Source organism: Balaenoptera musculus, chromosome 16, assembly GCF_009873245.2.
Source record: "Balaenoptera musculus isolate JJ_BM4_2016_0621 chromosome 16, mBalMus1.pri.v3, whole genome shotgun sequence".
NCBI classification, from domain to species: domain Eukaryota; kingdom Metazoa; phylum Chordata; class Mammalia; order Artiodactyla; family Balaenopteridae; genus Balaenoptera; species Balaenoptera musculus.
Genome location: NC_045800.1, coordinates 76690654 through 76718243, shown reverse-complemented (window position 1 = coordinate 76718243; position 27590 = coordinate 76690654). Strand labels below are relative to the sequence as shown.

Sequence of the window (27590 nt, the reverse complement as noted above, 5' to 3'; positions counted from 1 at the left end):
CTCTTCATTTAAGACGGCTTCGGACTTGTTGAGTACATAACCTTCAAATGTAGCTCTATGTTATTGACATCTATAACAATCAAGCCAAATTTTCCAAGGAGAACAACTAAAAATTGTGGATAATGTTTTTTAAAAAAAATCAAAGATATTAAACTGCTGTCAATGTAGCCTGGATTCAGGGACCAACATCTCCAAGAAGAGGAACGTATATTGGGGTGAGCCTTGTGATTCACTACTTTTCCCTTAGAGACATTTGTCTCTGTGAGCCAAGTAGCTGATGTTGGTTTGCAACTTCCAGGATCCTCAGGTGAAATTGAAAGTGGCCCCCTTACACAGAGGGCAAGGAGAGACTGAAGAAAGAGGTGAACCACCCCAGATTGGCAGGTAGCAGATTGAATAAGCAAGGGAACTTACATACAAGGCTTGTCTTGGGCGGCTGCAGGATGAGATCTCTGCCAGAATCTGAAAAGTTTATACAGAGGCTTTAATGAGGTGCAGTTACATATTGTCCAGATGGTCTCAACAACACTTTACTCTCTGAAGATTGCATCCTTGAAGCAGCTCAGGCTATGGGAATGGTGGGTGGAAGGTGCTTTCCAAGGACAATGGGGACGGTGAGGAGCCTCTGATTGCCCGGATCCAGTTCACAAGTCAACCAACGGTCAAGTCCTTTTGATGACCTCCAACAGCTGAATAGCCTAGCAGAAAGCAGGGACGGAAAGGTTAAGTAGCAGAGCAGACTATCAGCAATCTCTGTTTGATAGGAAAACCAAAACTGAAGTTCAGGGCTGGCCAAATATAAGGGTCCTGGTAACCATCCCAGGCATTCAGGTGGAGCCCTTGAAAAACTAAACCCTGGATGGCAAACTGGAAATTGTGCAGCTCTCTCTAGGATTAAAACTGAGTTTCAAATCAACTCATGCTAGACTTGATTAAGGTTGTCTAAGTCTAGACTAACTGCTTGCATTTTTGAGAAATTAAAGAATATTTAAATTAATGATGGGATATATCATATTCATGAATTGCGAGATTCAATATTATAAAGGTGTCATTTCTGCCCCAAACTGATCTGTAGATTGAATGTGATCCTAATGAACAATCCAGCAGGCTTTTAGTGGGAAGCTACCACTGGTTGTAAAAGTCTTATGGAAATGTGAAAAATTACGAATAGCCAAGACTTTTAAAAAAGAACAAAATTGAGCTACTAGAAATACAGTGATGAGAAAAGCAATGAGGTCCCTGCCACTATAGGGCGCACAGTCCTATGGGAACATCAGAATATGAGCCTAAGTTTTTTTCAAAAGAAAAGCGTAGGATATAGGGGCAATCCAACCTAGTTTAGGGAGCCTTCCTGAGAAACTCATCTTTAAGCTGAGCTCTTGAGGATAAAGAATAGTTATCTAGGAGAACAGTAGAGGTAAGAACCTTCTAGGAGAGGGAAACGTTGGTGAGAATTCCCTGAGAAAGAGAGAGGGCTTATAAAATGGAGTGAAGGGTGGGGCGTGGGGATTGGAATGAGGATTGGAAAAGGATAACTATAGATACGTAAGCAGGGACTAAAACTTAGTAGGGCTTACAGGGTGTATGAAATCATTTGTACTTCATGCTAAAAGTCAATATTTTAAGGGACATCCTCCCCGAGGGAATACAGAGATAGAATTTGCATTATCAAAATATTATTCTATCTGCAGTGGGGAAGATCAAATAGAGAAGTTGGGAGAGAAACTAACAGGGTCTTCCTAGAAAAGTTCATTAGAGAAATGCAGTTGTTGAGAATAAGGTAGTAGAGATAGAGAAGAGTAGATGCAATAAAAACTAAGATACACATATATGGTACTAATAAATGCTAGTACATCGTTGTTAAATGTTGGGAGAGAGACCTATTGATTTATGGACCTTGGAATACTGGGGAAGAAGGAAGGAGGAAAGGAAGATAGGAGGGATGGAGCGAGGGAGGGAGAGAGGAAGAAGGGAGGGAGGGAAGGGAATTCAGAATCCCAGAATGTCTGGGAGGTATGCCAGCAAAAAGAAGGAGGAGGAGGAGGAATCAAAACTCCAAAACTCCAAACCAAATGAAAGGTTTATAGACAGAGATTGAAACAGTAATAGAAAGTTTTGTTACAAGTCAAAATACAGTCTTCACACTGTTTACACAAGATTTTGGGTCCTTTTAGCACAATCTACATGGTTAATAGCTCTGGAAGCATCAGTCAATATATTTGATGGTAAGTAAATAAGTCTTAATTATAATCATTAATAATTCAACAGATAATCAAGAATAATGTATAGATGCCTTTTAAATTGGTTTTATGATATTTTTACAAGGACATTCAATTTCTAAATTATGCATTTCTTACTTTGGCAGCTGTTGTAATTATTTTGTGTTCCTGGGCACAGGCTCTCAAGAGCACACAAACTCCAAAGCTTGTAAGATGATGGGAAGGAAATTCATGAGTTAAAATTACACCATAGATAATCCATGGTAAATGAGATACATGATAAAAAAAATTAAATTTATATATTATAAAAAAAAAACTATATGAGAGGAGTCATTTGATTCATAATAAACAGCATAAAGTTTTATTTCATTTTGTTTTACTTAAGAACAACTGTTCCCATCACCAGAATAATTTTATTTGTAGGCAGAAATCACCACTGTGTGATTTTGAGCGTGATGGAAAACTAAATATGAATCCAACTTCTGCCATCTATTAATTTCTGTCACATTTAACAAGACATTCATGCCTATTCTAGCCTGTTTTCACCCCTACAGAATGAGTTTCATCAAGAGATCAAAATAACAGAAATAAAAGTATTCAATGTATTAAAATATTACATATAAATATCATACACAATATTGTCATATTGTTCCCAGATATGACATTGCCTCAACTACCAAGTTTAAGGTCACTTTCTTGCTTTAAAATTGTTCTCAATCTTGATATTACTCATTAACATTCTTATTTTTGAACCTCAATAGATTTATAAGTTTATGAAATTTTTAGAGAATGAGTTCAATGACAGTGATTTGTTTAAGGTGTAAGGTGATGAGTCAAGGGAATATAGGACTGTTATGTAATAGACTGGAGAGGTCTGTCACTAGGTGACATGAAACATTCAGAAGGAAAAAAGGTTTGGAAATGGAGGAGAGGAGGGAAGATGAGTTCCACTGGGCAATGTTTAATATGTCATCGTTAAATCTGAGGTAGTGGAAGTCTTGGCTATGGATGGGATGGCTCAAGTATAGAACACAGAGCAACAGGAAGAGGGCCAAGGGCTCAGGGGAACTAAGGGAGCACCGAGACACAGGGAGAGAAATAAACCAGAGCTCCAGTTGAACCACATTCCAACAAACAGTGTTGTCAGAAGAAATAGAGGCAAAAGCAAAACAAGAGAAAAGGAAATATATGATTACCAACGTGTTTCTCACCAGCTAGTCATGGACCCCTTTTCTCTCACAACTACTTTCTTGGGTCACTCCCTGTTAGCTGTCAAGGTGTCCTAGAGCAGAGGTCCAGCTGTCATCTCCGTTTTTCAAATTCTACTGGAGAAACCCGTCATAAGCAGCTCCTTACCAAAGGCATTTATGACAAATAGGTAGAGGGTGACTAACTTGGAAGTGAATAAGCTCAAACTTCGGTCTCTCCTTGTATGAGCACTCTTCTAAGGCCTTGGGGCTATTTTAGTATTCATAAATGTATGTTATTTTCTCCTGAAGAAAACTCAGCCCCAAACCAGGGTCCATCCATGCATACTGGATAAATTCACACATCTTTGATTTGGAAAGGACTTTAAAGGTCATACGTGTCCTCCAACCTTACAGGAATCCCTCTGCCAACATTATTTAAAAATCATCGTCTAAAGGAGGTAAATGGCCAACTGTGTTTGGATTTTGCTCTGTCACTTGTCCAGTTTCCCCATCTCTAAAAGGGCAATAATATGAATTTCCTGAAAAGGAAGCTGTTGAAATAAATAAAAAGTTCATAGCACCTTACCTAGCACAAAGGTGGGGTTCATGAGTGATTGTTGCTATTGTTCTATATTGGAATGTTTCCAGAGATTAAAATCTCACCACTTCTTTAGGACAGATGGACACTTTATAAAGGTTAAGCTACGTCTTCCTTATCATGAGCTGGAGCCCATATCCCCATAACTTCCTCTAGAACTACACAATTTGTTTACCCTTTCTTCAAAAGTTTAAAAGAGCCATTCATGTCCTCTAAGTCTTCTAAGAAGAGCTACATTCTTTAACTATTACTTGACGTGTCTTGAAATCTAGAAAGCACAGCTTAGTGTCTGGCATTTAGCAAAGTTCAATGAGTGATCTAAAGTAAGTGAATGAGTAAGGGGATGCATGAAAAAATAAAATTAATCTCCATCATTCTATCCTTGGTTCTCACTTCTTAAAATCTGGTGGACTAACTCTGAAGAATCAAAAGTATTCTGTCCAAAACAGAGTGCTAAGGAATTATCTCCTCATGTAATCAAATTACTACATTTATTTTCTTGACACAAAGAAAATTGTACACGTTTTTAAACAAGTTAATCCCAAGTTTTTGTTAATGAACTTTAGACCAGCCAGGTATCCCCATTCTTGAGAGCAGGAATTAGGTGTCACTCAAGTTTGCATTCTCCACCTTGTCTTGGACCTAGTGCTTTGCCTCTGATAGATACTCAACATATAATTTTTAAAATTTGAAATATGACATACATGTAGAAATGTGCACACATTGTAAGTGTGCAGTTTGATAAATTTTTACATATGTATTTACTTTGGTAACCACCATTCAGATCAAGATAGAACATTATCCCCACCCCACAAATTTCTTCTTTTCCCTTCCTCGTAAATACTCCCCTCCAATCAAGTAACTATCTACCACCGTAAATTCATTTACTCTGTTCTTGATTTGATTGTTAATCAAGTTAAAATAAATGTGTGAGTTTATTTATGAATTTTCCATTACTTTCCACTGTTTTTTGAATTTTATTTTTTTAAGACTTGGTTTTTTTAGACCAGTTTTAAGTTAACAGCTAAATTGAGGGGAAGATACAAAGATTTCCCATTACCACCTGTCTGCACACATGCACGGCTTCCCACATTATCAACATCCCTCACCAGAATGGTACATTTGCTACAACTCATAAGCCTACATTGGCACAACATAATCACCCAAAGTCCATAGTTTACACTGCAGTTCACTCTCAGTGTTGTACTCTCTATAGACAAATTTATCATGGCATGTAGCCATCATTTTGGTATCAGAGTATTTTCACTGCCCTAGAAATCCTCTGTGCTCCATCTATTCATCCTTTCCTCCCCTCCAATCCCTAGCAACCACCAATCTTTTTACTGCCTCCATAGTTTTTCCTTTTACAGTATATCTCTTATAGTTGGCATCATACAATATATAGACTTTTCAGATTGGCTTCTTTCACTTGGTAATATTCATTTAAGGTTCTTCCATGTCTTTTCATGGCTTGATAGCCCATTTCATTTTAGTGCTGAATAATATTACATTGTCTGGATGTATCAGTTTATTAATCCATTCACCCACTGAAGGACATCTTGGTTACTTCTAAGCTTTGGCAATTATGAATAAAGCTGCAATACACATTCATGTTCAGGTTTTTGTTTGGACATGTTTCCCACTCCTTTGGGTAAATACTAAGGAGTGCACTTGTTGGATCATATGGTGAGATTATATCTTGTTTGTAAGAAACTGCCAAAACGTCTTCCAAAATGGCTGTATCATTTTGCATTCTTTCCAATAACGAATGAGAGTTCCTTTGCTCCACATCCTCATCAGAATTTGGTGTTCCAGATTTGGGCCATTCTAATAGGTGTGTAGTGGTATCTCACAGTTGTTTTAATTTGCATTTCCCTGATGTGAAGCATCTTTTCATATCCTTATTTGCCATCTACATATTTTCTTTAGTTAGGTGTCTGTTAAGGTCTTTGGCCCATTTTTTAAACGGATTGTTTGTTTTCTTATTGAGTTTTAAGAGTTCTTTGTATATTTTGCATAGTGGTCCTTTATCAGATGTGTCTTTTGCAAATATTTTCTCCCAGTCTGTGGCTTCTCTTCTCATTCTTTTGGCATTGCCTTTCACAGAGCAGAAGATTTTAATCATAATGAAGTCCATCTTATCAATTATTTCTTTCACAAATCATGTCTTTGGTGTTGTACCTAAAAAGTCATTGCCATACTCATGGGCACTTGAGTTTTTCTCCTATGCTATCTTCTTGGAGCTTTATAGTTTTGCATTTTACATTTAGATCTGTGATCCATTTTGAGTTAATTTTTGTGAAAAATGTAAGCTTTTCTCCTAGATTCATTTTTTTGCATGTGGATGGATGTACAGTTGTTCCAGCACCATTTATTGAAAAGACTATCTCTTTTCCATTGTACTGCCTTTGTTCCTTTACCAAAAATTAATTAGCTATATTTTTCGAAGCCTATGCCTGGGCTTTCTATTCTGTGCCATCGATCTATTTTTCTATTCTTTCGCAATTCCCACACTATCTTGATTGCATAGCTTTTTTTAAACTTTTTATTTTTTATTTGAATATAGTTGGTTAACAATGTTGTGTTAGTTTCGGGTGTAAAGTGATTCAGTTATACATATACTGTATAGATATATGTAGATATACATGTATCTATTCTTTTTCAAATTCTTTTCCCATTTAGGTTGTTACATAATATTGAGCAGAGTTCCCTATGCTATACAGTAGGTCCTTGTTGGTTATCCATTTTAAATATAGCAGTGTGTACATGTCAATCCCAAACTCCCTCACTATCTTGATTACATAGCTTTATAATAAGTCTTGAAGTTGGGTAATGTCAGTCCTCCAACTTCGTTCTTTTCCTTCAGTATTGAGCTGGCTATTCTGTGTCCACAGTGTCTTCATACGAACTTTAGAACCTATATTTGTCTATTTTCTTTTCCTTCTGCCAATACCATAATGTCCTGATTACTGTAGCTTTATAATAATTTGAAAATCTGGTAGGAAGCCTAAAAGTCCAATTTCTAAATTCTTCAGTACTGTTTTAACTACTCTAGTTCCCATGCATTTACCTAAAAGTTGTAGAATCACCTTGTTAATTCATACACACATACAGTGTAGGGATTTTGATTGGGATCACACTGGAACTATAGACCCATTTGAAGAGATTCAACATCTTAAAGTGTTTAATATTTCCATGGTAGAATTTTTCCATCTTTTTATTTTCGACCGTTCTATGTTCTTACATTTAAAGTTTGTTTCTTGTAAACAACAAATAGTTGGGTAATTTTTTAACCCATTCTGAAAAATATTTGTCTTTTTAAAGGCCATCTATATTTGATATAATTAATAAATACAGTTGGATTTTACGTTTTCTATCTTGCTATTGTTTTCTGTTTGCCCCATCTGTTCTTTGTTCATTCATTCTTCCTTTTCTGCCTTCTTTCACATCAATCAAATATGGTTGACAATTCAACTTTATCTTCTCTATTACCTTCTTTTTTTATACCTATAGGTATCATTCTTCCATTGGTTACACTAAAAAAGAATCATCCTTAATACTCTATACCTTAAATCATTACCAAATTCAAGAAGAGAATATTTAATCTTTCCACCTTAGTGTTATTGTTATTATACGTTTGACTTCAGTGAATGTTTTAAACCCCACAAGGGGGACTTCCTTGGTGGCACAGCGGTTAAGAATCCGCCTGCCAATGCACAGGATATAGGTTTGATCCCTGGTCCAGGAAGATCCCACATGCCACGGAGCAACTAAGCCCGTGCACCACAACTACTGAGCCTGTGCTCTAGAGCCCGTGAGCCACAACTACTGAGCCCGCAAGCCACAACTACTGAGCCCATGTGCCACAACTAATGAAGCCCATGCACCTAGAGCCCGTGCTCCACAACAAGAAAAGCCACCCCCAATGAGAAGCCCATGCACTGCAGCGAAGACCCAATGCAGCCAAAAGTAAATAAATAAATTTATTTTAAAAAACCCCACAAAATAGTCCCATTATTTATGCTTTAAACAGTTAGCAGTCTTTCTGTTTTCTCATACATTTACCTTTTATGGAGCTGTTTATTTTTCCTTACACTTCTCTGATTCAGACCAGGATCACTTTCCTTCACCTTAAAGAATATCCTTCGATAGATATTGTAGTTTATGGTTAGCTGACAATGAATCCTCTCAGCTTTTGTCTATCTGAGTGTATCTTTTCCCACCTGCAATTTTAGCTTTTTTTTCAATGGGCATAGAATTCTAGCTTGACAGGTTTCTTGTTCCTTTCAGTCCCTTAAATATGTCTTTTATTATCTTCTGGCTTCCATGATTTTTCTGTTGAAGTCAGTGTTCATTCATATTTTTCCTCCAAAGGTGACATTTTTTTTCTTCTGGCTGGTCTAAATATTTTCTTTTTATCTTTGCTTTTCAACAATTTGAATCTTATGGACCTCGTTGATGTTTTCTTTGCTTTGGGTTCATTGAACTTCTTGAATTTCTGGGTTGACATCTTTCATCAGATGTGGAAAGGTCTCATGCATTGTTTCTTTGAATGTCCTCCTCCTCTTTCCAGATATTTTCTATGGGCTTGTATTTGAGACCATCAGCCCCATCTCCTGTTTTGCCCAGGTGTCATCCATCTGGTTAGTTCTTGATTTGGCAGTCCAAAAAGATCATTTTATTCTTTTTCATAGAATGTAACGATCTGCTGAAATTCTCTATCTTTGTATTCATTTATCCCATTTCCAGGGTAGTTTACTTAATATATTATTTATGGTTATTTAAAAGTCCTTGACTATTAATTCCAGATCATTTCTTGGTCTCTGTCTATTAAATGTATTATTATTAATTTTTGTCATCAAATTTCTTCTTTTTTTCCTTCTTTTCGTGTCTACTAAGTTTTTATTGCATACTGCATTTGTAAAAGTTCTAGCTTAGATTTTCTTCCTCTAATGAATTTTGAGTTGTGCTCTGGCAGATAGTTAGAGCGTTGGTGGATCATCTTAATGCTGAAAAGGTCTAGTATTATTAGGGCGAATCTATTTTGCTTTTATTCATTTTCCTAGGGCGTTATTTGTACACCCAGAAAGTATCCTTTGGGGTGGTCTCAACCAAATGTCTAAGGTGTTCACCAAAGTCCCAACTTAAATATCTCCCCAGAATTGTGTGATTTTTCAGGATCTGTACTCAAATTTCCACTTCTCAGCCACTATACTCTATCAGGCTTCCAGAATCTTGCCCTGGGACTATGCAGCATAGGCATTCGGCTAAGGAATGCACAGGAATTTCCGCAGAGACTTTTGGGGTTTCCTTTCCATGCCCCTCTCTCTCGTGCCCTCCCAAATCTCAGTTACCTTTGCAGCTCCAAGCTCTTGAGCTATGTGTCCTCTGCCTGGTGAAACTCGCTGCTTAGTCTCAACTTTCCAGTACTTCTGCTGGAAAAAATGGCCCCTAGGGAAATATCTGTGTGAGTGGGCTCCTGACTCAAACATTGTAGCCCCGTGTTGGTTGCTTTTAATAACTGAAAATGTAGTTTTATATATTTCGTCCAGGTTACGTAGTTATTTTATGGTAGAAGGCTAAACTGTCTGTCTTGTCCATATCCAAAGTCTTGTCTAATAATTGAATAAATGAATAAATCTTATGCTTATCCTGTTCTTTTTAAAAACAAACCTAAAATGCAGGATTTCAAAATATATTTTAGTTCTAGTTTATCTCCTTTGTTTTAGATCAGCATCCAAAGTAAAGTACTCTTTGGGTTCTGATTTTGGCATCTTGAAAGTTAGCACTGCCCCTCCTTTGGTTCATTCTCAAATCTAATAAGTATCCCTTTTATATTTTTCTCTTAAGTATAATTTGATAAATCTGCTGAACAGTAGGGCAGTAAGCTCAGAATCAAACACCTTACTCTGATCTAGCAAGAATCTACTTACTAGGACATTTGGGGCAACGCTGTCCAAACTGTTAGTTTTTAGTTTGTTTAATATTAACACAAGTTTACATTTACCTTGTTCATAAAGATAATAGGAAGGTTGGCTGAAATTAGAAAATGCCATATGTATGAGTTTAATGGCTACTTACAAAGAGAAATGAAGTTAACCTGGTAAGATATTTTTACTACATTGTAGTTGTTTCCTATTCTTTTCTGACTACTGCCAAAAAATTCATTTCAGGATCTTCTATAGAATATTGCCAGGGATCCATGTCAAACTTAATCACTGTGTAGACAACAGAATCTACTTAAAAAAATAGAACATATCTCTATGCCCATTCTTCTGGCCCCTTGTCTGTTACTTATGGATTTACCAAATATTATCAAAGTTACCCCTGTTCCCACAGGCAAATAGCAATTTCATACTCCTCTTACTAGCTATGTAACAGGCAATTTACTTAGACCTTTAAATTCCTGTGCTTTATTAAATGGGGATAAAATATTTGTGTGAAAGTTTGCTTTGAAGATTAGGGGAATATATGAAGACAACTATTGTTATTTCCATCTGAGGGTTATCCAAACAAGATGGCTTATATATTGATATCATTGTCATTCTAGTATTCTGCATGTAATTCACCTGAGCTTGGATATTTGAATTAATTTAAGTAGCCACACGTTTTCTCATTATCTTTTTTCCTATTATGATCTTAATTCTCTCTAATCAATGTTTAGTCCCTTCTCTCCTAAAGATTGTTCTACCTAGAAGGAACTATATAGACTCAGAAAGGAAGGTATATATTTATATTCTCTCTTCCCTTAGTATTACTTATTTTCTCCAAGAAGAGGTTTACCTTTTTCTGTTTGTCTTGCTCCAAATAGAATTAACAAAATCATTTTGCCTCTTTTAATATTGTTAAAAGGTTTAATTTCATACTGTGCTCTTTTTTTTCTTATTTTTTTTTCCAGTTACCACTGTTGATTTTCTTTGTCCTTTGTGGGATTCTCTTCTAATCTTTCCTTGCATACTCTTTAAAATACTCTTAGCCTTCTGTGGGGTAACCTCATTGGCATCTTTGCCACTTTGAGATCTTTCCACTAGTTAGCTGAAAGTATTTAGTAAGAAATTTATTTTTCCCTCCCTTTTTCCCTTTTCCCTCCTTTCTTTCCTTTTTTTTCCCTTCCGTTCCTTCCTCCCTCCCTTCTTTCCCTTTTCTTTCTTTTTAGCTTCCCATTCCTCTTGAGTTATATGTGAAACTTAAAAGCCTGGCTAGCAAGTCCTTTTTTTTTTCTGATTAAAAAAAAAAAAAACTGTGTGTTTGTGTGTGTCCGCACACCTGTGTCTTTTTCACACACGTTTGTCTCATTTATTCCTAAGGCGTAAACTTCTAGAGAAGGAAAAGCCAAGAAGTCCTTTATTAGTACATTGCTCTGTATGAACAAACTCTCACTAAATGTCAAAAAATAAATGCATCAGGCTGCTCTCTGGGGAAAGGTTTTCAACCGAGGCGTATACTGTAACTGAGCTGATGTTCTATCATCAGTAAGTTGTGCCCAAGAATCTACGTCCTTCCAATACTTCCAGGCAGTTCAAGCAAACCAATTTAGAAGAGAACACGACGAAACTAACTGGCCAACAAAAGCCGTCCTTGAAGCACCAGGGGCACAATTAGGGGACACGTGTGCCCGGGCTGGGTGGGTGGGTGAGTCTTGCGTCTTCAGGGAGCCCGCCCGAGGAGGACGCTAGGCTCTCGCACAGCTGGGCGCCCTCGCCCCCGAGCAGGCGCGGCCGGCGGAGCCGAGCGAGCACGCGGGAGGCGAGCGCCACGCCGGCGGGGCAATTGGGCATGCTCAGAAGGCCGGCAGGTTTGGGTCTCACCCAGGCAGCTTGTGCATTACACCAGCACGCAGCCGGGGCGCGGGGGCGGGGGGAGGAGGGAGGAGCGGGGGAGGCAGAGGAGGAGGAGCGGCCAGCAGTAGCCACGACCGCCACCACCAGGCAGAGGAAGAGTTCGCGAGGAAGGAAAGACCCTCCTCTCACTTGAAGCGCCTGGCATCTGCTTTTGGAAAAAGAGAATACAAGATAAAGGAGGAGACGGAAAGGAGAAGAGGGGGAAAGAAGTGAGCGGGGAGACAGAGGAAAAAGGACGTGAACCGAAAGGGCTAGATCGTGCAGGCAGCCCGAGGCGCGGGGGCGGCAGTGCGGAGCCAGGAGCGCCGCCGCTTGGGCAGGTGCCGCGGCTGCTGCCCGGAGGCGGCATGTGACGCGCGGCCGCAGTTGCCCGCGGGCGGAGCGCTCTCGGACCCGGGAGCGCACACCGCGGGGCAAGTCGGTACCATCCCGGATCCCCACGCTCCTCCTCAGTTCGCCGGGGCGGCAGCGGCGCTGCTGGGAAGACAGGCGATGAACCGAAGGGCGGCTCCGGGCATGGGCGCGCGGTCCTAGGACACTCGCTTCCTGAACGCCGAGCGGGAGGCGACCAACGGACGGTGGACCGGGCGCCTCCCGCGCTTTGGGGAAGCGCAGACGACCGGCGTGGGACGGCCACCTGGAGCGCAGCGGCCAGGTAAGGACGGCCCGCGCCAACCCGGCGCTGGGTAAAGCGGGTGGCGGTATCGGCTGACCTAGTTTTTTGCCTTATCGCGTTGGAAAAGGAGGAAAAAGTTTTCTGCGCGAGTAGGAAATGTCCTTGCTATGGGGAGTTGAAAGCGGGTATTGGGGAGGGAGGAGAGAGTTGGTCTGTCGATTTGGGGGGCCAGGTGGAGGCTTGAACCTGGAGAGAGCGGGATCTGGTGCGGAGTTGGAGTTCTGGGACCAAGGGTGGGAAACGCCGGGGTGACCATGTGCGGGGAAAGCGACGAAAATAATACGAGCGGTGGCCGGGAAAGAACCTGGGATGCCCCACCCGGCGCTCCTGCGCTTGGTTTCTCTGTCCGCCGAATGCGGAATCCGAGGCACGGCGTGTCCGGACAAGAGGAGCTTCTTGGGTCGGGGTGTGTGTGTGTGGTGCGTGTGTGGGTCTCCCCATTTGATTTCCTAACCCTTTTAAGAAGGTTAAAGCAGACACCCGCCAACCTCGCAGTGGGGCCGCTACCTCGGATTGCATTTCAGGGACGAAGAGGCCAGTTTGGCACTTAGTGTAACACCTGGGCGAAGGTACAGAGCCCGGGTGCGCGTCTTTACTGACCCAGGCAGAGTTTGCGCTCGCGGAGTGGCAGCCGCTGGATTGCGGCGGATCTTCTCTCTGGAGCCCTCCCCCAGCGCAGCCTCCTTACAGCTGGGTTAATTTCTGTGTGATTTGAAGCGGTGGGGGTTGGGGAGGGTTGACTCGAGCAGCAGAATTCACTTGTCTACTTGGCGCTTGTGCGTGCTGGCATGGTGATCCTGTTCGGCGTGTGTGCGACTCTCCTAGCACGCAGGTTGGAAGTGGTAGAGGAAGCAGAGGTTTGGGAATTGCATCCCATATGGACAGATTTCAAAACGCAAACATTCATTTGTCTGCAAGTGCTATTTGAACCTGTTCGATGGCTGTAAGGATATGCTTCCCTCCCGGTGTCCGTGTTTGCAATGTGAAACGATGGCTCTCCTTAGGAGGTAAATGTATTTATCTAAGCGTTTATGTTGTTAAGGACACTGATTATTTCACTGTATGCTTTGCACAGACCTTTCATTTCTCTCTTGGCCTCTGAATGCCAGCAACCAGTAGTCCTCCATGTGGGGTCTTCTGGGGTTATGTTTGGAAAAATAATCTTTGTAAAAAGTATATTGGCTGGTTATATAGTGCCAGATAATCATATGTTGTGAGATCATTGTATTGCATGAAGCATTCATCACTATTTTCTGTGTTTAAAACAATGCCCCTGTATTTACTTAAGAGGCACTGCACAAGAACATACACTTCAGAAAGGGGAGAGCTGACGCTGGAACAAATCCATGCATATAGACAGGGTTATGGTAGTAGCTTATTAATTAAGAAGAAGAAGAAAAAAAAAAACCTGAGGTCTTTCTGTTCCAAATGTGGTGGGATAGATATGGTGGTGGGATAGATATGGCGTTGGGTGCACCCTCTTGTTATGGGAGCTGGTACTGTGGAATATACGTAGAACACGCGTGCCTCTCCAGTGTGGATTCAGCATGCCACAGATACGTGGTTTTGATCATACACTCCTATCACTGAATAACCTATCTTTAGATTTTGTTTACATGGTTTGTTGCAATTAGCTTAATATGTAATTAGCTATTGTTAAGCTAGAAAGCACATTAATTTTGAAATGGGTTTCCATATGGAACTATAACTTGAGCTTAAATTACTAATTTAAAATTAATTACATTGCAGGTCTGATTTAGACTGTTTCTGTAGTCTGGGGAGGGTGGTATAAGATTGAATTTAATATGAAAATAGTAGTATTGAAATACTGACTTTTAAATAACAACCCATATTCCAATGTGCTTGATATTTTAAAAAGAATATGAGATGAAAAGTAGATTTTGAAAAGGATCCTCGACAGTGTATACCTTTTGCATGGAAAATTATGAGAAAAGTGTAATTTGGGAAAAAGGAAAGCAAGTTTATGGAATTGGTTAAGATTTACAGAATGATCCAGAGTGTTACAGTAATGAGTAGGTCTGCATTAAACCTGCATTTAAAGTTATTTAGGAAACTTTCCTTTAAAGTTTAGAGAAATGGGTGATTGTATATTACCTTATTTTTCTTCCTGGGACAAAAGGTAAAAATATAACTTCAAAAATATTGTTTATTTCTGAAGATTATTTAGGCATACTTAAAAGTTCTTTAGGGTGCACCCTTTCATTTTCTCTTCCTTATAAAGACAGCTGATTTATTTCCTTACAAAAAGAAACTTTGTTATTTTAAGTGTGTAAAAACATGAACTTCTTTGCATGATATTTTAGCATTTGATTGCAGACAACCTGTTGAACATGAGCCTAGAAAAAAATACGAAATTTGCAGAACTAGAATTTCTTGAATCCATACCAGGAAACTGATTAGACAGAAAATTAAACCATATGATTAAAAAGCAAAGCTGCCTTGTGTATTTGAACATAAGAAAGTAATTTTCTCTATCGTTCCCGGAGCCAACATGGTGTTCTCGCGTAATAAAGTTGTTAACATTGGCAAAATTAGTTGCTTACCCCTAAATGGCCTGGACGTTGTCAGTGTAACTATTAAGAAACTGGGTCTTGTTTGCAGTGCAGGGAAGTTTATGTTGAGAACAGCTGTGATGTAGTGGCACTTCAGATAGGAGATGAATGAACTGTGACGCCTGTGAAGCATGAGCCTCTGATCAGGACGCAGAGAGATGCATCTGTCCTTCACTTATGGGACCTAATTTGATGTCATGATGTATTGTGACTAATAGCATTTTCCTCGCGTTGTGGTTCTGAAGTATCAGTGAGTGACTGGAAATGTTTTATTTTACACAATAGGTTGGTGAATTTAAAACACGTTTTTCTTACAGAAGAGTATCAAAAAGGCATATATGGCTGCAGTAAAAAACAATAGTAAAATCCCTCCACCATGGTGATTTTTTAAAATTAATCAGGATAATAAAATGTGTCTCATGCTTAATCCTTGAATGCAGTGCTTTCCCAGGTGTGATGGCAGTGACATGTTCCACAAGATTTTTCACCTATCAATCTCATTTAGTCCAGCGGAATCCCTATCCTGGTTGTTAGTCTTAACAGAACTTTGGGATAAAATTTCACCCTGAATGGAAAGTTTTAATTTTAGAGGGAAAATGTGAAGAGATCATCGAAGGAATTTGACAGGAGGCAAAGCTAGTCAGATTAGAAATTAATTTCAATTTCTCGAATCTGACAGGCTCTATCTTCTCCATTAAGGAAGTGGTCCTTGTTCCTATCAAATTCAAAGTAGCATCTTTGAATCCTAAATCAGTTGTCACTGTACTTCTTCCTCCGTGGACGCTCCGCAGAAAGGCTGTGCAAGTGCCAAGGGTACCCCCTTTCCGTTGTGAACCCAGCACCTCTAGAGAGCTCTGTTAGACATCTCCATTCCCTAAAAGTTGCATGTCCTGTGCAGTACAGATCTGCATTAACAGTGTCTTCAAACAAAGGAAGAAAGACAGTTTTGATGCAGTGAAGCTGCTGCAAATGTTGAATCACAGTGGGCCTTGCAGGAAAACTGTGTTCCCTCTCCAGAGCACGTCTTTCCCAGTGCACTGATGGAGATGATCGGACAGTAGTTGCGGAGTGGATCTGAGGGTTGAAAGGCATCATGCCTATGCACGCACTTTTTGATCAGTCTCTGAAGCACTGTAAAATGCAGTGCGCGATTTGCTTGCCCACCCACCTTTATATTGCTTGGCGTGGAGCGTGGAGAGCCAGTGTGTAGGTATCCCTCTGGCTCAGTAGTTGGCTACTGTGTGTTCCCTTTTGTCCAGAAGTTTGGGCGGCTTGCAGACTCCCCTGCCTCTGGCAGGCTCTCCCCTTCAGGCTGGCAGTTTTGTGCTCCCCACCTGTTGGAACTTCCTGCTCATCAGCTCCTAAGGGCCAAGTTCTCTGGCTGGCGTGCACCTTCTCAGACTTCCTCTGCGGAGGTGCAGCTGCGGCTTGCCATGCTGACACAGGACCTGGGATCTACTGGTGATGACAGCGAGCCAACAGAAGGAATATTTGAGCCACTGCCATCTTCTTCCCACCAGCTGTGCCAGCTCATCCTGAGGGCAGCTAGAATGTGAACACTTTGAGGAGGAACAATGGTGGAAAAAAACCACAGTAGCTGGCGGATGCGCTGTGGGGTTTGAGCTCTTGCCTTCCCCAGCCCTGTTCTGGTGAGACTGGGGGTGGGGGGAGGGCTGGCCTTCCTGATGCATCAACCGGTGCAGACACAGAAGAAGGGAGTCTGAGATGGGATTACCTGCCCTAACCCTAGTCAGCTCTACTAATTCCCATGCCCAGCTAGCCTCGGTTTCTGCAACCCTTGTCATATTTGCCATTTCATAGGGCTAAACTTCTCTCATGTTTTCAGTTTGCATTTGCAGGACTGAAGTTGTGCCTAGAAAGACTTTAGCATGACCTTGACAGTTAGTCTCACCCTTTCCAAGAACTTCTGTCCAGAAGCAAGAGTTTACTCCTTCCCTTGCCAGTCTCTGCTGCAGCCCTGAAGTGGACAAACCCCTAGCTAGGCCTGAGGCACGGCCACCCTTGGGACAGTGTATCATTTCTGCCTGGAGACTTGTGCTGCCAGGTTCCACTTGACAAATCTCCTTGTGTGTCATTGTTGGCAGGATCAAATCTCTGTTCTCCACGCTCCTCCTGGCCACTGTAATTTGAGTTGTTGACTCTCCACTACGGAATTAATCCTTCATTAGGTCATTTGTTCTAGCCTAGCCCCAGCTTATTTCCTGTCCCCGGTGTTCCCTTGAAATCCGGCACACCAGCTGAGCCATGACATATTCTACCTTCAGTCACCTCTACCGCAGGAAGTGGTGCTCGTCTAGACATCCTGGGTTGAGCAGGATATCCTCCAGTGACTGCTGTTTAGATAAAAGTCAGGTGAGGTTAAACCAGAGTAAAATACTACCAGCTGGTGTCAGAGAGGAGAGGGCTACCAGATGTCTACTGCAAAGGCTGTGCCTTTGTGGTCGTGAGGTGCCTTGATGTTCTTCCACTGAAGCCTTCTAATCGATCACAGGTAGCTATGGCCATGGCATTAGATTCATACAAAAATATCCTGTCAGTAAGCTCTGGGAAAAGGCATCTGCTGACAGCCTTTGTCAGTATTTTTGTATTTATCACTTTGGAGTAGATTACCTCATTCGAATTGCCGGCAGGACCCAGTCTGGAGAGAAACCTAGTTATTGCTTAGCTAGGTACCACTTCTTGCCCACAACCATTTGAAGTTTCATTCAGCCAGCTCTCACCTCCAGTGGACCCCAATCCAGTGGTATTGTGTAGACTCCAAGAATCCATATACATTTCAAGTATCATTGGGTTCTATGTGTCTATATCTGTGTATCTATGTGTCTATCTTTATTTATCTCTGTATTTCTATCTCTATGTCTTTCTATATCTCTATCTGTATCTCTCTGTGTACATTCATTTAAAAGTATTATTGAGCACAGTGATATTTTTGGTGATTTTCAATTTTTTTAGTTCAAAATAGTCTAAAAGCACAACTTCTCTCATGCAGAGATCCCTCAAATCAATTGCGTTGGAAAGAAGTTCTCATACCTGAAATGGAAGCAAAGAGCCTCCTGTCTTCCTTGCCTATGATTTCTCACATGTGTGATAACACATGTCACATGCATTACCTCGTGGGAAGGGAGCCCTGCAGGGAAACTGGCATTGCCACGAGGTTCCTTTACGTGGGGTCCTCCTTTCTTCCCTCTTTATCCCCAAACCCTTCTCATCACACAAGAACCAGCCAACCTTTTTCAGCTTTCCTTGAGTGCGGCTATGACTCTGCTTTCCCTGTGATAAATTATTTTAAACCCCTCAATTCATTTAATAATAAGAAACTGAAAATGTATCTAAGCAACTACAAGCCACATGTCCCTCATCTGAGTTCTGGTTGTTCTCACTATCTTTAATCTTAAAGTCGACAGTCAAGGGTAACCCAGGTAGTATTTATGATTCTTTCTAAAGAAGTTAAGTTCATGAGAGTGTTTAATAAGTACATTTTAATAAATACTTGCTTGAGTAAAATGAATCTATCTCTCTGTCTATCTGTCAATCATCTGTCTACCTATCCAGCCATCTCTGCTTTTCACTTATGCACAGGAGTGTATATCCCTGTGGTAACTTTCCTGTCAGTGTTATCTAATGTGCCAGGCACAGTGGACATTCTTTTTTTTGGCTGCTCAGAAGGGTGAGTCTGGGGCTCTGCCTTCCAGGAGCATATGATCAATATGAGGTGAGAGCAGCTCAAGAAATCTCAGAATTGGAAGGTGATGTTAGACATTGTATTCGCTTCCTAGGGCTTAAAACAACAGAAATGTACTGTCTCATAATTCCCACACTCCCTTCAAAGGCCCTAACGGAGAAGCCGTACTTGCCCCCTGCAGCTTCTGATGGCTGGCGGCATTCCCCGACCTGTGACTGCCTCTCACCACTGCCCGGAGTCGGATCGTCTCCTCCCTTTCTGTCTGTGTGTTTCCTCCTTTGTGTGTCCATCTTATAAGGATGCGTGTGATTGCATTCAGGGCTCACCCGGAAAATCGAGGACAAGCTCCTCCTTTCAAGAGCCTTAGCTGTATCACACCCTTTTACCATATAAGGTAGTATTCATGGGTTTGGGGGATTAGGACGTAGACAGACATATCTTTTGGGGGGCCGTCATTCGGCTCACAACAGAAGTCATCAGTGAAGGGCATCCTACTTTGTGACTCCCTATTGGTGATCGTCCAACTGTGTGGTTTGTACGATTTGAGAAATTAACGCTCGCAACGCGTCTCATTCCGTTTCTAGAGAGCAGGGAGAGGCAGAGCCTCCTTACAACTGAGCCAGAAATCCAATTCCTACTCACTGTGCCTGTTGGCCTTCCTAATCATTCTGAAAATTATGATGGGAATACTTCTGATCTTTCTTCCATAAGAAAATCTTTCTCAAGTTCAATAGTTTCAAGTTAAGTCAACCTAGCCCTTTCCGCCCCTTGTAACTTTTCATGTTCATTCCTAACCTTCTCATTTACACTCGGTGAGTAACATCCACATATCTCTAATTTTACCGACTTCTGACTGTAACGTTTGCTCTCTGGCTTCCATCCTCTGGAGGTTCACAGAAACCACTCGGCCAAAAACCACCTGTCCCCTCTGAGTCACAAAGAAAAGGCCCTTTCCTAGGCATCCCCTTTAATCTCTTAGCAGCACCTACAACCACCCTTCATTTTCAAAACATTGTACTTCCCTGGCTCTCCTCCTCCTCTGGTTCCTCTTCCGCCTTCCAGCCTCCCTGCCCCGTCTCCCGAGCTGCGTGAGGCTCCCCAGGTCTTTCTCGTCCGTTGACTCCCATGCCTTTCTTGCACCCTTTTCCTTTTGTGACTTCATTCATTGTCATGGTTTCCGCTGCTTTTCAATGTGGGTCACCCATCTCATCATCTGCAAGCCTGGTGTGGCTTCTGGAAGTGGCATTTCCATGAGCTCGCTGGGTGGCACCGCCTTCATTTGTTTCCTCCTCACCCTGCTCCCCTGAGGTTTCCCGTTCACACGGCTAGGGTGGCCACCCTGTGGCTTGGAGTTTTCTCAGTAATCTTGGTTTGCTCTCTTGTGTAGCTTCCCACATTTAGTCAGATACCCAACTGTAATAATTCAGCCAAGCAATCGCTCACTCAGCCTCTTGGTTTCTTGTCTTTCCTACTACCAGCACCTCAGTTCACGGCTTTTCCAACTTTCATGTGCAGTCAGGTCACATGGGGATCTTGTGAAAAGGCAGACTCTGATTCAGGAGGGCTGGAGTGGGGCCTGGGGATCTGCATTTCTAACACCCCCCAGGTGATGCTGATGCAATCAGACCTTTATACGTTTCTCTCAGAGCCTCCAGGCTTCCCAGCTGATTTCACTGACTATAGTCCCTTCTTCTAATCCACTTTAGAGACTACTTTTATTGAAGATCAAATCTGATCATTTTTTCCCTCCTATCCTCGAAACACTTCTGTGACATCCCCTTCTATTACCTATTGAATAACAGTGAATCTCTTACATCAGCATTCAGCTAGCATTCCATATGTTCCGTGGTTTGGATTTACAGTAAATTCAGTCTCAAGTCTCAAGGTCACCTTTAACTTTACCCGCAGTGCTTGCTGTTCTGTACACCCTCTCTGCCGTTTTCATGATTTTCACATGTTCTCATGCTGCTTGGAATGCCCTTTCTTCCACATCCTCATGGGTCCAAATTTTAGCAGTTTGTCAAGGACAAAGTGCTTGAAATGACACTTTTCACTGTGAATTCATCTTTTAGTACTTTATCAGATTCTCAGTTTTATCACTGATCCCATTCACTCTTATTTGTGTGTGTGTGTATAAATTATTTCAAATACTAGAGTGTGAAGTGCTTGAATGATGATGCCATGTTTCATTTGTCTTTGACTGCCCTAAAGTACTTACTATGGAGTCATCCCCATAAAATGCTCAATATACGTATCGACATATAAAATATGTAAATATAGTGGTTTTGCTGTTTTTCTCATTATAAAAATGAAATGGATTACACAAAATTCAATCATGAAAGAAATATATTGTGTCAAAAATAGAAGTCCATCATGATCCAGTGCCCCCAAAGATAACCGAGGTTAACAATTTGATGCATAATCCTCTGATATTTTTCTGTACCTATCCTAACATTCATACAAAACCGGGATAATAATAGACTTTTGTGAGCTGACTTTAAATGTAAATCTACCTCCTTAATTTTTAAATCTGCAGTGTGTTCTAAAAGATTGACTGATTTCACTGCATAAAAATCAATCCACTTAAAGTGGCCCAGCAATAAAGAAATCTGTTTGCTTTGAATTTCTGATTAGTTAAGTATGTCTATGTTCAGCACTTTCTCTGCCCCCAGGATCATACTAGACACTTTGGATTTGTAAGAGTAACACACAAATACTGCCCCAGAAGACACAAGCTATTCTTATGCCTTCAGGCTAATGTCAGCCAGTGGACTAATGGAGGTGTAGTGGTCACTCATTTTTGATGCCAGATTAAAATCGTCACGTTTGATGACATGCACTCTCAGATCGTTAACTTTTATGTTGAAATTTAAGCTTTTGCATCATTTAGATCCATAAAGTACAGGTGACTCATTTTGAATTCTGAATGTGGACATTTTAATCTATCTAATGCACACATATATATGTATATTTTTTTGTTTCATGAATGAATATAAGTTTGTAATAAAAACAGAAAAACTTTAACAAAGACAACAAAATCTTGTATATGCAATAAAACTACAATCTAGGGAGAAGTATGGAGAAAAAATAAAACATCATAATGATCTGTGTCTTAGAATGCCAGTAAGTCAAGACACAATATGACACATTTGTTGAAAAGAGAATTCCTTTAGAATCTGTAATCAATATTCCCCTAAGAATTTTGTAGAGAGAAATCTTAATAATGATGAATGTTTGTTATTGCTACCCTATTTGTCATTTAGAAAAATCAGTTTGTGGTAGAATTCTGGAAGATAATTTTCCTGGATAGTGGGAGGGCAGGTATATGGTCAGGGAATCTAGAACTGTCAGCAAGATTGGTTGTGTCTTAAGAAGAAATACTTAAAACTAGAATGCCAAGACAGTAAGGGGAAAAAACTTTGAACCGGTATGAGATTTCTGCAGTCTGAGTTAGTGAAATTATATAAAGAATATTTCTGCATCCTGCTGAGTGATTCACCCAAGGTCCCAAAATTCACAGGCCTGGATCTTTTGACTCTGTGTCTGGTTTTCCCTATCCTTTCATGCTAGATCTCTTCTCAGGAATCAGCTCACCTCTTGCTCGCTTGACATCCTCTCTCTTGGTGATTTCAGCTGCACTTAGGGCTTCAAGTGTCAGTAGACATAGTTTTGTAGACCATAGCTCTTCCCTTGAGTGCTAGATTTCCATGCTGGCACCCTGTTGGACATTGCCACAAAGAATATCAATCAGGCACCTCTAATGTACCATTTGGACTCTGGAACCCATCATCTTTCTCCAAAATATGCTGTTCCTCCTATTTTTTCCTGTATTAATTGACTGCATCACAGTCATCCTAGGAGCTCAGACTTGAAGCATCTCGAATCTGCATTTCCTTTATACCCTCCCTCCTCTCGTGCAGTCTCTAAATCCTACTGGATTTTCCTGAACCGTCTTATCAGTTCCTTCCTTCCTACTCCCACTCCCACTTTCTTGATACAGGCCTTCCCCGCGCCCCCCACCCCTGCACTGTCCCAATGGCCTCTGACTTGTCTTTTTGCTTTGTTTGCTTTTACCTATTCTACAGTGAGGTCAAAGTCCATTACAGTTTCACTCTCCATAACTTTCAGTCCCTTCTTCCTTTCCCCCCTCTGCTGTGGCGCTGTAGCCACGTCAGCCTGCTTTGAGGGTCCTGGGATGTGCCGCTAGGTGGACCCTCCACACTTCCTGAAATGTGCTCCCTAGCTTTGGCCTTAGCAGTCCTGCAAACGGGAGGAGGACCTGCGTGCCTCCTCTAAGACAATTCGTCTTTTCATTCCCCATGCCCCTTGAGTGTATTATTCTCATGGATGTGATAACATTTGCCATACTTGTTTCCACTAGAATAAACTATGCAAATATCAAGTTTTCCTTTCGATTTTGAGCTTCTTATCAGGAGCCACCCATTCAGTATTTATTTCTCTGTACCCAGGACTTGCACACTGTGAAATGGGGATGAGCAGCTCACTGAATTGAATGATGGTTTAGATCTCTGTCAGGGCAGAGATGTTTACGTTATGTTTCATTCATGATATAGTCCAAGGGTCTAAAACTGTGCTTGACAGTAGTACTCTCATTAAGTATTTGTTCTTGAATGAATTCCTTCTTACTGTTCCTTTTGTGGGGGGGGGGAAGAAATCTGAGGTTTACAAGTTTTCAGTGTATTTTGATAATGACAGGATAGTTTACATGTTAATAAACAGTAAGGAGTTCTTGATGAATATGATACAGAACATAGTAAAATTATCCCAGGTCAGACTCAGAGTTTCATTTGCTCAAAGCATTGTCTGCAAGGATATAGTGGTTGCCCTGGTGACCCTAACATTTTGAGAGGCATGGTTCTCTCAGATAACATCTAACAAATTAGGGCTCTTCTCACCAACTTGTTCTAGTGGCCAGGACTTTTGAAGGAGTCATTTTTCGTTGATCACCAGCTGCTATAAGTAGCCAGGTCTCCTAACGGCTTTTCATAATCACTGAAAAGATTTCCATCACAGGGATTTAAGGTGATGTTTCTACCATTGTGGCCTAGGATCATTTGACCAAAATCACCTGGGGTAGTTAAACTGTAGTCTTGGGGATTGAAACCAGACCAGCTGAATTAGAATGGGGAGGCAGGGTCTGTCAATCTGCGTTTTAAATAAATACCTTGAATGATACTTCTGCCTGCTAAATTTTAAAACCCACTAATGGAAGAGAGAGACAGAATATTTTGATTGAGAGAATGATTGAATGAGCTAGAGAAACACTTTAGAAACATTTTGTATTTTTTTTAAGTAGACTAATAGCCTGGATTGGCAAGGGGTACATTATCTTGGGCTGTTCTCTGGTAAAATGAGCCATTCAATTTAGGGTGTTTCTCTGGCTTTGAGGAAGGGCAGAGTGCTCTTTTCCACTGGAATTTAAACACAATTGAGGAATGACTGAGGTCTCAGGTATAGAATTAAGGTGAAACCATTTCCATCACAGGTACCCCTTGGTAACTAAATATATAGTTTTTAAAAAATATGGATAACATTGTTCACAAGGTGGTATAAAAACAGAAATTATCTCAAATACATCTAGTCCTCAACATTTTTTCTTTGTTTCTTGTGTTGTACCATGGAACTATATCAGAAGCAGACCACATTTTTGCATGTGTATGATGCTACATTTAGAGTCTAACATATATTATTGATGTGAACAACAGGATGTCAAGAAAGGAAGGACAAAATAGTCTATAACTGCTGCATATGTGCACAGTAGTTTAATTATTATGAATGGTTTTAGAAATGGGCTTAGTTTTGCTCATCAATTAAAGGGCCTTTTATAATAGATCTTCTAGACATGAGTGCGTTTTAAAAAGCATATACAGTACAATTAATACTTTTACACAAATTTAATGTAAAGTATTACATACATTTTAAGAGAATTAAACAAAATTGTCAATCACTCTGTTCCTTAGAACTTTAGAAATTCCTCTGGTAGGTGACCCACACAGTCTGGTCTATTTTCAGCTTTTCTACCGCCCATTCACATGTTCATTAAATTTAAGTTCTTGAATTGTTTCAGGCACTGTTCTAGATGCTAGAGATAATTAGATGAATAGTCATTCTGCTTTCATGGAACTTATGTCTTTGTGAATTCAAATCCATAAAACCTGGAATAATATTCCCAGGATTTTCTAAACAGGCCTGTTCCTACTTGGTGTCAAGAAGAGAGGAGATGCGGGTATTAGGATAGTGTAACTAATTAGATGTGTGATCTTCCTTAGGCTTTACTTTCCCCTCACCTCTTAAACATGGGGTTTAGATTAAATTTTTCTCGGCAAAATATTGCCGCTTTTCTAGAAAAATTAGACTGCTGATACTAACTTTTGCCACTAGATGGCAAACATCTGCATTTGTGTGTCCAATGAGTGAGTCAAGTTATGAAAATTAAAATGAGGTTGAAAATGATTCACTTGATTTGAAAAATAATGTTGTCAGTCTCACATGAATGAGAGGTAGCGGTTGCTATTATGTGCCATGGATTCCATCCTTTAAACGTGACCATTTAAAAACTCCTTGGCATCTACTTTTCAATGTGGCTACCTGCTCTGTTTCTTTTCAAATGCAGGACAACCCATTTTTGAAACGCTTTTTAAAAATCACGTATATTGCTGAAGTTATGATATAACAGTGAGTCTTTAATGTACTTTTACCAGTGTTCTTTTTATATGAAAAAGTTAAAATAGTCTTTTCAAGCTGAGGCATAGATGAACACACTGGGTGGATCTAGAGAGTGTGTTACTTTATCAGATATAACATGAGAAACAAGTGTTTCATTTTCCTGTGACAGAAGAAACAAAGATACTAGATACTCTCTGCCTGACTACTTCACTTGATCTACTGTTGGCTACCAGAGTCCAAAGAAAATGAAACAGGAACAGAAGTTACATCTGACAAATCACATGTATAAACCAAGATTAGCATCACTGTTACAGAACTGAAAGCTGGCCCAAAGCCTGGTGAGGAAGAGCCCACCTGTATCCCCTTTTCAGCAAGGAAATAACTAACCAAAGCATGAATACAAGCATGTCTTTTGGAAGACCGAGGGTGCCATATCAAGTCCAAACCACACTAAGCTATGAAAGGTAGTGCCCACCGGCTCTAAATTTCTGGGAAACCCATACCAACTACACATACTGCCTTTGACTTTCTAAGACAAGATTGTTTTGAGGCAGCTAGGTTCAGAAGGGGTTATACAAATTTGCAGCAAGTCTTGACCCTAGATATGTGTTTATAATCTACAAAGATGTTCACTTGTAAAACAGAGTTTTCTGGGCCAAGTTGTTCTTGGGATTCAAAGGGTGGAGAAGCCAAATCTTTTTGGAGGGTTACCAGGAACTTGTTGGGGTAAAGGATTTCGCTTGAGAGAGATACTTTAAAGGACCAGTAAGGTTTAAATAGATGGAGACCATTTAAATAGATGGTAGAATATTTAGGCAAATATTTAGGCAAAACTTAACTTACATGTGAAAACCCCTTGCCGTTTTTGGTCTATACCATGAACACTCCATCTCAGATCCTTGGCACTTACTGTTCTGTTTGGAACACTCTTTATCCAGAAACCTATACAGCTTGCTTCTGCACTTAAGATCTGTCCTCAAATATCACCTTATCAGGCCAGCATTTTGTGACCACCTCATCTGAAACAGCATGCACCTCTTTCATCATTCACCATCTCCTTAATCTGTTGTTTTTCTCTTCTGAGCATTTATCACCACCTGATACAGTGCATATTTATTTTTTTTGCTTCATTTATAGTCCGTTTACACCCACTACAGCATGAGCTCTCTGAGACCAAGGAATTAATCTTTTATTTTAATTACTAAATATCCAGTTCCTAGAACACTGCCTGGCCCAGAGTAGGCTCCTGTCAAACCCTAAATGACTAAATGGATATGCAGTGCGCTTTTCCTAGAGCCTGCAGGAGGAGTGCAGCCCTGCTGACTGTTTTTTTGTTTGTTTTTTTGTTTTTTGGCTTCTGGCATCTTAGTTTCCTGACCAGTGACTGAACCCGGGCCTTCAGCAGTGAAAGCTTGCTGTCCTAACCACTGGACCACCAGGGAATTTGCAGTGCCACTTTTATTTTTCTTTTTTTTTTTAACATCTTTATTGGAGTATAATTGCTTTACAATGGTGTGTTAGTTTCTGCTGTATAACAAAGTGAATCAGCTATAGATATACATATATCCCCATATCCCCTCCCTCTTGCGTCTCCCTCCCACCCTCCCTATCCCACCCCTCTAGGTGGTCACAGAGCACCGAACTGATCTCCCTGTGCTATGCGGCTGCTTCCCACTAGCGATCTATTTTACATTTGGTAGTGTATATATGTCCATGCCACTCTCTCACTTAGTCCCAGCTTACCCTGTCCCCCGCCCCATCCTCAAGTCCATTCTCTACGTCTGCGTCATTATTCCTGTCCTGCCCCTAGGTTCATCAGAACCTTTTTTCTTTTTAAGATTCCATGTGTATGTGTTGGCATACGGTATTTGTTTTTCTCTTTCTGACTTACTTCACTCTGTATGACAGACTCTAGGTCCATCCACCTCACTACAAATAGCTCAGTTTCGTTTCTTTTTATGTCTGAGTTATATTCCATTGTATATATGTGCCACATCTTCTTTATCCATTCATCTGTCAGTGGACACTTAGGTTGCTTCCGTACCCTGGCTATTGTAAATAGTGCTGCAGTGAACATTGTGGTACATGACTCTTTTTGAATTA

At 40.7% G+C, this 27590-nt stretch overlaps 1 protein-coding gene across 2 annotated transcripts in view; it reads left to right on the top strand.

Moving 5' to 3' along the window:
- Positions 1 to 11924: 11924 nt before the first annotated feature.
- The window catches only part of CHRM3 (cholinergic receptor muscarinic 3), a 512306-nt gene continuing 496640 nt past the window's right edge, over positions 11925 to 27590 (top strand). For both annotated transcript variants that reach the window (XM_036827781.1, XM_036827780.1), the window contains exon 1: positions 11925 to 12503. The gene's annotated coding sequence lies outside the window, so the exon portion shown is untranslated. The remainder of the gene's footprint in view (positions 12504 to 27590) is intronic.